We start from the raw sequence: 9,807 nt of genomic DNA, 5'->3' as shown, positions 1-9,807 counted from the left end.
GAGCGAACACATGTGGTTGTGGACGAGGCAGTGTGGCAGTGTCTGTGGGAGCATCTATGCCCTGCACACGCCCCCCCAATAAATCTGGCCACTATGCCTCAAATCCTCCTGTAGTGAGTCCCCAAAATTCTTTTTTTAACCATATTTTAAAGATTTATTTATTTATTTTTAGAGAGAGGAGGAGGGAGAAAGAAAGAGAGGGAGAGAAACATCAATGTGTGATTGCCTCTCAAGCACCCCCAACTGGGGATCTAGCCCACAACCCAGGCATGTGCCCTGACTGGGAATCAAACCAGCGACCCTTTGGTTCAAAGTCTGGCGCTCAATCCACTGAGCCACACAAGCCAGGGTAAGTCCCCAAAATTCTTTTCTCACAACTTTACAAGAACCTATTTCAGACCAGTCTGGTACACCCATCTTTGTCCCAGTCTATGTCCAACAACATAACTATTTGGGCAAATTAATTCTCTGAATTATTTTATGGGTTATTGATTATTTCAATCAACTTTTTATTTTATACTAATTCTTGCTGGTATGATTTCTCAATCATTTTTTATTGTGATGAAAAATTGGGTTATGTAAGGTAGTAATACTTATCTTCCAGGTCATTGTTAGATCCACTGTGATGCTTTAAACATTTTTACAAGACTAGATAGTCTAATGAACAGTCTCTACAACACCAAAAAAAAAAGCACACAGATAAAAATAACTTTTATGCTGGGTGCTAAAAATAAATATAAAAATATTTGATGAGTGAATTATTAAAGAACTACATGGTATGTCCATAACTTTATATAATAAGCTAATACTATTAACTCTTCATTTCTCTCCACCAAAAAGTTACATATCAGTCTGTTTTCTCTGAGACAATATACATGACAATTTTAACATAGGACATCTTAAAATTTTTGTCATCTAGATGGAATTTCTGAACAAACATTTCTTGGTAAGAGTTTGAAAGAAAAAAGATTCCTTAAAAGAAATTAAATGAGCAGCTACTAAATCTAAGTATAAAAGAGATTGACATGCCTTTTTATTCATGAATCTGTCAAGAAATCTACTTGTCCCACTATGGTTGTTTAGTTTTTCTCACACTGTATATGTACAAAGCAACATCTTTTCATTTATGAAATGGAATTTTAAAATTAAAAACACTAGCAATTTAACAGCATTCCAAAAGTAAACGTTTGAAATATTATCTTTGATCCCTTCCTATGACCAATTTTTTAAACTTACATATTTCTTTGTAGTTCTTCTACTCAAGGTCACTAATGAAATATTAGTTGCAGATAAAGGTAGGCAGAGAAAATACAAAGTAGATGGAAATACATCAGTGCAAATACAGGAAAAACATAGCTATGTATGCGTATATACACACTAGTCCTGTCATGTATATTTCAGATACAGTTCGCTAGTTCCCATCAGCCCTGGCAGATGTTTATTAAAGGTATTTGAAAAGCCTATTAAAAAAAAAGAATAAGATTCAAGAGTTCAAGTCATGTCAGATTAAAAGGCGAAACTCCCCAGAAGGCTCTTCAGCTTTCTATGTGGGTGGCTGGAAGTCAATCATATGTGGGGTTAGTAAGGTCAACTCAGATCGGTATAGAGCATTAAATAGCAACCAGTCAGAAAAGCAGATATCTGGGTGAGCATGATTGTCAGCACTTCTGGCAGATAAGAGTCAGCTGCAAGACTGACCAGGAAAAAGCAGGGCAAGGGCAGATGTGATCAGAATTCTAAAAATAGAAAGATGATGCCGAGTAGGAGGATTAGGCACCAGGGTTGTCCATGGCATTGACTGCTGGGACTAGAATGTCCAAAGGATGTGAAGAGACATATAAAAGACACTGTGAGCCTGTTGATATCAAGTAGGCATGATTCCACGAGGCACTTTTCTGCTTCCTGCTCCCAGTTTATGGTCATAAGAACCACTGGTATATGACCAGTGACAATGTAATCCAGATGAAAAGGACCAGGTGAAGTTTGAAAGGTCTATTTAAGTTTCACCTGCCTTAGCTGAATGCTTGGTTAATTCATTAAAATATGTATTTATTAAGCAAGGTTAATTCTCTTTAATACTAACATGGTCAATATAAATAAGAGTAATTTGGGCTCTTTAATATTTTAATTACTTAACCAAAAATTTCAAAAATAGATTTTATGTGTTCCTATACTTAATAGATATATTTCTTTGCTCAGTGCGGCAGAGGGTGTGCCATCCTCTCACTGAGCTGACGTGGCCTGTTTCTTTTTCCTAGGCACACAGCAAGATCACATAGCTTAGCTTTCTTTCCATTTGACACGTCCAGGTTACTGAGCCCCAGGCAATCAATTGTAAGTGGAATTTATGTGTGTCTTTTCCAGATCAAGGCTTTCAGAAGTGGCTATGTGTCTTACAGATCCTCCTACTCCCTCTTCCAGCAAGATGCAGAGAGCAACAATAGGACTTTCGATTTACACTCTCCAAGACAATAGCCACTAGCTACACATGGTTATTTATATTTTAATTAAAATTAAATACAATTAGAATTCAATTATTCAGCCACATTTCAGGTGCTCAAACGCCGCATAACTCTTGGCAACTACCATTATAAAATACATCTATTGTTACAGAAAGTTCCATAGTACAGTGTTGCCCTAGACAATGGTGAAGCAAAAGTACAGAGACACACTGAGTTCCTGAGTCACCACAAGGAAAACTGTGCAAAAGCTGGCACCATTCACCTGTGACTATTATGTGAGTGGAAATGAAACTTGCACTGTGTTTGGAGTGTTCTGTACTGTGGGGTCTATATTGTTATAGCAGCTAGTTACTCTAACTAGTATTATACAATCAGTATGATGTATTCACAAAATATGAAGTTCCAGTTAACCCAAAAGATGGTACATTACCAGTCAAGTATAGATCGGCATCAGGTAATGAAGATAGTATTTCATTTCTATGTCAGACAACATATATGATACTCAGGTAATACTTAGTGTAAGTCCTTTTAACCAGGTGCAATTTCATCATTCACATGGGGCATATGTAATTAAGTCAAGACAATTCAGAGTTTAAGTACATGTGGAAAATGGGGTTATTTTATGACCAACCCCATTCCCATCACACAATACAAGAGATTCTCAAAACTAACTGTGGGAAACAGCTGGTTCATACAGCTGGTCTACCCGAGGACAGTGAGGAACCCAGGCTATGCAAAGTCTTCAAGATAGCAAGCAATAGCAGAGTTACCCTCACACATCTTGGGAAGGTTAAAAAAAGGATGTCTAAACATTCACTTAGAATAAAAACAACATTAAATGGATGAAAGGACTTAGAAACAGGTCTTGATTATTTATTAGGGAATCTCTATGACCTTTATCAAGGGATCACATTTTATGTCGGCATTCTTTGTCTAGCATAGTGAAAGCTGATTGTTGGACATGAAGTAAAAATACACAGAGAAAAAGTACCCTTTATTTTTATTCTTACAAAAAAAAATGGTGCCTAGATAAACAGTTAAGAGACTGTTGAGAGATAAAAAGTGTATCTTTTCTCCTGTACTGAAAGAAAAAATTCACTTGAAGTATAAATCTTCAGATGATGAAAAATAACAGATTCCATTCAAAGTGAAGTTTGTTTCTTTTCTTTCCTGGAGTTTACTGCAAGAAAAGTAATAAAAAATGTGGAAAAGCTTTCAGGTGATCCTATAAAGTAGTAAAAGCTATAATCACTCTTGAACCACTATGCAGCGATATGTAGTAGAGTAATGGACTCTACCAGCCTTTTACTTATGGCCGGAAGGTACACTTGTGACAGCTGCTTAATTTTAACCTCGGGATTTCACAGGCCATGAACGTATACATCGGCATTAATGAACAACAGAGGCAAGGTAAACTACTAATCAACATAGACTTCTTGGTTTTTTTAAGAAAATTAATGTGTTCTCTGGAGGAGACTTTATTTTAGTGTCTTGAGAATTAACTGCTCTAATGGCGAGACTTGATTGATTGAGAAAAAATTTTTTTAATGTTTTGTAGGTGATGGTATGAGAAATTACCACACTATATCAAGTCATCTCCAAATTCCATTATTTTTTGTTTCTCCCCATTATCATCCCTTAAGCAGTGAGTGCTGAATAAGACTTTAGAATGGCAATAGAAATTAGAAACTTTGGGGAAGAATCCAGTTCATTAGCAAAGTAATTAACTGTTTCTTAACACAGATAATACTGCAATGAAGTGTAATTAATGGTGCTATACTTATTGCAACCAAGAAATATAATTTTCTGAAAATAACTCATATGCTGAGAATCTAACCTCGTTCTTTCGTATGGAGGAGCTACCTAGAATGGGCAGCCACTCTGTCACTAACCCCGATTGCCCATATGTCTGAGTGAAGATTAGATGCAGGACATTAGATCAGCGGTTTATTACTTAATAACCTCAGTACCAAGCAAGTTTGGCAAAGTCAATGAGTAGCAGAAATTGAGCAGCTTTTGCCCTTCTTAGGTCATATATCTTTCTAGACCATGTGCCTGACAATATGATTATATTTTTGCTACGCATGCTGAAGAGACAGAATTTGACTGCCGTTATAAGCCTGTGGAAACACTAAATTATCCATGTTATGCAACTATACTTTTAAGTAGAATTCCTCCCTCTAGCCATAAAGGTGCGGCAACGCTAAATGATTCATGTCACCCAGTGTCTTAGTCAGTTTGGGCTGCTATAAAATTTACCAAAGCTTATAAACAACAGAAATTTATATCTCACAGTTCTGAAGGCTGATGTCCAAAATCAGGGTGCTGCCAAGGGCAGGGTCTGGTGAGAACCCTCTTCCAGTTCTTAGACTCCCCTTGTACCCTCACATGGCAGGAAAAGTACTAGAGAGTTCTCTGAGGTCTCTTTTAAAAAGGACACAATCCCCATTCATGAAGGGCCAACCCTCATAACCTAATCACCTCCCAAAGGCCCCACTTCCTAGTATTATTACGTTGGGAGTTAGGATTTCAAAATACGCTTTTTGGGGATGCAAATCTTCAGTCGTAGCTTACTGTGGCAAGAGCGTGACTACAGCATAAGTCCGGCCATGCTGCCTGCTGGACTCCCAGTGCCCTTTTGCAGTGAGCGTGTTAGACAGGTGTGGACTATCAGAGATTGATGGAAAAAGTGTGCGAAGATCTGAAAATTTGTACAGAAACAAAGTGGAGCACAAATCAATGTTTTTGCCACTTTGTATTATAAAATTTCATTTTGATTTTAGAAGTGAAGGTCAGTGGTTATGTTAGGTAGCAGCTAGGGATGAGGGGCCAGAGGAGAAATGAAGGCAGAGCCCTCGCCATTACAATCTCCATTACAATCTAACAAATAACTTAATACAGGAGGTTAGAATCAAAAGGAACACATCTCACCAACTAACTCAGCAGTCCTGAGCTCAGTTTGATAAGATTGCCGGGTGTCCTGAGCTTTACAAGCAAACTAGCGCAGGAGAAGGGGGTCATTGAGACTGTGCTGAGAGAAGGAGCTTTGGTAACAATCTCGCTAAGATCGCCGGGCGTTTTCAACATCACAGAGCAGATTGCTCAGGAGGAAGGGGGGCATCTATGCTGGGAAGGGGGCCTCTGTAACATTTCACTAAGTGAAAGAACCTTTACTAACTGAGAAAGAAAGCCTTTCTATCTGTACATTATTCCCAAGGGAAAGAAGGAAGGGAAGGTAGAAGCCAGCTGAGGTATATAACCCCTGAACCTCAATAGTCAGTATACTTAGATTAGCTAAGTACCCACTTGTAGCCTCAGCTCAAGTGTATAAAACAAACCTGCTAACAAAGTCACTAACAACTTTATTTTTTCTCTATGCGTGGGGCATTTACACTAGCTGGGTGCCTGCTTGCAGCTTTGTGTTCGTGTGTGTTTCATAAGTAAACTTCCTATGTCATTTCTACTACACATGTTGTCTCTTGCTTGAATTCTTCTCGTGGTGAGACAATAACCGAGGTGGGGAAGGGAGGCCTCCTGACTCAGGTCTCTCTCTCCCCATCTGTAACAGTTATGTTTGATAGAATAAAATATTGCCATGACTTGTCATAAAAGGAGACCAGAAAAGGAGCTGTTCTGTTCTTTTTCTTTGATGTTTTAAAAACATAATTTCATTTTTCTCCACAACCTCTCAAGGAACCCTCATTTACTGCTGGTAGGAATATAAACTGGTACAGCCACTGTGAAAAACAGTATCATGGTTTTTTAAAAATATTAAGAATAACAGTCACCATATCACCTGGCATTTATTTCCTCTCCTGGGTATCTACCAGAAAAACTCAAAAACATTTATTCAAAAAGATATAAGTACCCCTATGTTCATGGCAGCATTATTCACTGTGGCCAAGACATGGAGACAACCAAAGTGTCTTTGATAGAAAGCTGGATATAGCCCTTACTGGTGTGGCTCAGTGGATTGAGCATTGGCCTGTGAACCAAAAGGGCGCTGGTTCAATTCCCAGTAAGGGCACATGCCTGGGTTGAGGGCCAGGTCCCCAACAGGGGGCGTGCAAGAGACAACCACACATTAATGTTTCTCTCTCTCTCTTTCTCCCTCCCTTCCCTTCTGTCTGAAATATTATATGTGTATATGTGTGTGTATATGTACATACATATATAATGGAATACTGTGTGTGTATGTACATACATATATAACGGAATACTACTCAGCCATAAGAAAAAATGAAATACTGACATTTGTGACAACATGGAAGAACCTTGAGAATATTATGCTGAGTGAAGTCAGTCAGAAAAACTAAGACCCATATAATTTCACTCATACATATAATTTAATTCATATGAGAGACATGAAACTGAAATCTATAGACACAAAGAGTACAGTGGTTATCAGAGGAAAGAGGGTGAGAGGGTAGTAAAGGGTAAAGGGGACCAAATATATGGTGATAGAAGATGACTTAGGGTGGTGGGCACATAATGCAATGTATAGAACATGTATCACAGAAATGTACAATTGAAACCTACATAATCTTATTACCCAATGTCACCCAATAAATTTATTTTAAAAAATTCAATTTTAATATAAATCCTTAAAAAGTCAAAAATCTATCTCTCTCTACACCAGCCCCCAGGGAATAATAGAGCTCCATAATTGGAGACCTCAGAATTTGTGATAAATATCACTTAATCAAAGTAAAGACCAGATTCCTTATGGAAGACACAGATTTTCTCAATCAGCCTATTATTATCTGCTGATATAGACACCATTCGGCCATTAATATTTTGGGGGCAAAATGATGTTTGTAGCTGAGAATGTTGGTTATTTTAAGGGAAACCAAACCATACACTTCCTTAGCTCTAGTGTATTGACCCCTTCCGGAAACGGCGGAAAGTGCACAGTTACGACTTTCAGTCTGGCCTTCTCAGGACGAAGCCCTGAGTGTCTGCTGCTTTTTCGCTGGGCATTGCATTCCAGCGTAACTAGATTTCATTTAACATTTGCTGTAATGAAGGAGAGTTTAACTCTTGGCTTTGGAGCTTTGCGGCCCTTCTTTAAGGACCTCTCTCAGTCCCAAAAGTAACCCCATCGCACACCTTTTCCAATCCTTCGTGCCCGCTAGGTGCCAATATTTGCAGGGCCACAAATTTCATTAATTCTGCTTCAAACTTCTTGCCACTCATCCATGATTTTGAATCCCAAATTTCATGAAACACATCATACAGACACTTTCAATAACTTGTGAGTCTAGCCTAAGAGAGAAAGAAAATCAGCATCCGTGTTTCTGAGCTCAGAAGTGAGCACCAAGCTGCTACTTGAGAGAATCTAGTTTAGCAATGTTGTTAATCTGTGTGGAAATGGGAGAGGTCTCCAGTGGGGAAAAGGAAAGGCTTTTAGCCCTTTTTCCTTTCACTGTCCTTACATGATACTCTCTCCCTTGTCATCAGTATGAAAACAGAAGAAAAGAAACGGTCTTTAACAAATGTAAAGAACACCGTGAGAAGAATTAATCTGCTCCTAGTACTTCAGGGTCCATGGTACCAAACCATCCTTATCTCCAACTAAACTGTGAAAGGTTCAAAGGGCTTGATTTTTCCCTAATCATCATGCTTCCTCTTCCATGTTCTCTCTCCAATATATAACTAATAAAACTGTGTTCATTCATTAAACAGATTTGCAAATCTGCACTTCTTTGCCCAAACTGCTACAGATCCTATTAAATGTTTAAAGAAAGTTTTAATTTTCTAAAGTAGTGGGGTTAATTCATTTGGTAAAAATAAATATATTGTCAGGGCTTGGGCTCCAAACATTTTCTCCACTATTCCTTCTTATGACACACCAACCTCAAATGGTGAGTTTGGAAAAATATAAATTCCTGTCTCTCACACCCAGAGATACAAGTTAGCAAATGAATAAACAAACACACAAAGTGATAGTATTATATATAATTATAATATATGTAAATATATAATTTATGTATTTAAAATCTTTTGAAGCAAGATTTTAAGTATATCTACCTAAGTGATTCTACTTTTCTGTTAATAAATTCATAAAACCAGGAAAAAATTTAAATTGCTACTATTCTTACAATGACTATTTAATAAAATAAATTGATATGCTTTTCAAAAATATTTTATAATCTAATTACAAGACTGACATTAATCAATATTAACTTGCTTTTTTTGCAATAATTGATAAATAATTTTTTCATTTACTTCCAAAAATTGTGTTTGAAATACTGTATTTTATACAATTTTTAAGTTAGCAAATTGTTTACAGTATCAATATATAAAAAAACTTCCATGGACTTGAGTATTAATTGACTACAATGACTTTTTTCTTGTATGATGGAAAATGCAAGTTTTCTAAGCTATGTGCAGCCCAGAAATACAGGGTAGACCTCTATTCAGAGAATAGATGAAATGGTTTTCTCTGACATTCAGATATCAAATACATTGCTAGTAAAATTGTGATTTTATATTTCATTTTTACATGTTCTGAAAAATTTACTAATTTTATATTATCAAATTTCTAACTTTAAAGAATTTATGTCATATATTAAGACATAAATTCATCTGTAATTAACAATGGGTATTATAAATTATGAATCCAATTTTGTCCCTTCTAGATAAACAGCTGTTACAGAGTATGTTCATTTTTCCCCAGTGTGTAGGTCTGTTATACGAGGTCTGTCCAGAAGGTATCCAGCCATGTGATATTAAGAATAGAGACCTTTATTAAAGAAGATCAAGATCAAGAAACATTGTACGTAGGACAATGATGCCTCAGTCCCCTTCAAAGTAGGCACCTAGGGACCTCACACAGTTCTCCCAATCACCATCAGCTGCCACATTATATTTTCCTGAATTTCATCAATGGTCTGAAATCTCTTCCCCTTGAAAGGTGATGTTAGTTCTGGGAAAAGCCAGAAGTTATACAGCACCAAAATATGGGCTGTAGTGGGGCTGAGTCACCTGGATGATCTGATGTTTTGCCAAAAAACTCTGCATAAGACCTGATATAAGAGCAGGGACGTTGTCATGATGAAGCTGCCGATCACCCGTTGCCCACAGGTGTGGCCTTCTGAATCATCTGAACAGTTTCTTCAAAGCAATGTTCAAGCTTCACACAAAATTTCAGGCAGATTCGTTGTTGTACTCACTCAGTCATTTGAATGTGAGGACCACACAGCACACATGTTCACTTAACAGTGTTTAACCCCCCCTCCACTGACTAGTAGAGTGAGGTCATCATCATTCACACATGTGCATTCCACTCCACTCTCCTTGGCTGCCAGGTTACATCGATGTTGCACAAACCATTCTTGTTATA

Source organism: Desmodus rotundus, chromosome 7, assembly GCF_022682495.2.
Source record: "Desmodus rotundus isolate HL8 chromosome 7, HLdesRot8A.1, whole genome shotgun sequence".
NCBI classification, from domain to species: Eukaryota; Metazoa; Chordata; class Mammalia; order Chiroptera; family Phyllostomidae; genus Desmodus; species Desmodus rotundus.
The sequence above is the reverse complement of the archived record's forward strand: the minus strand, read 5'-3'. Positions refer to the sequence as shown.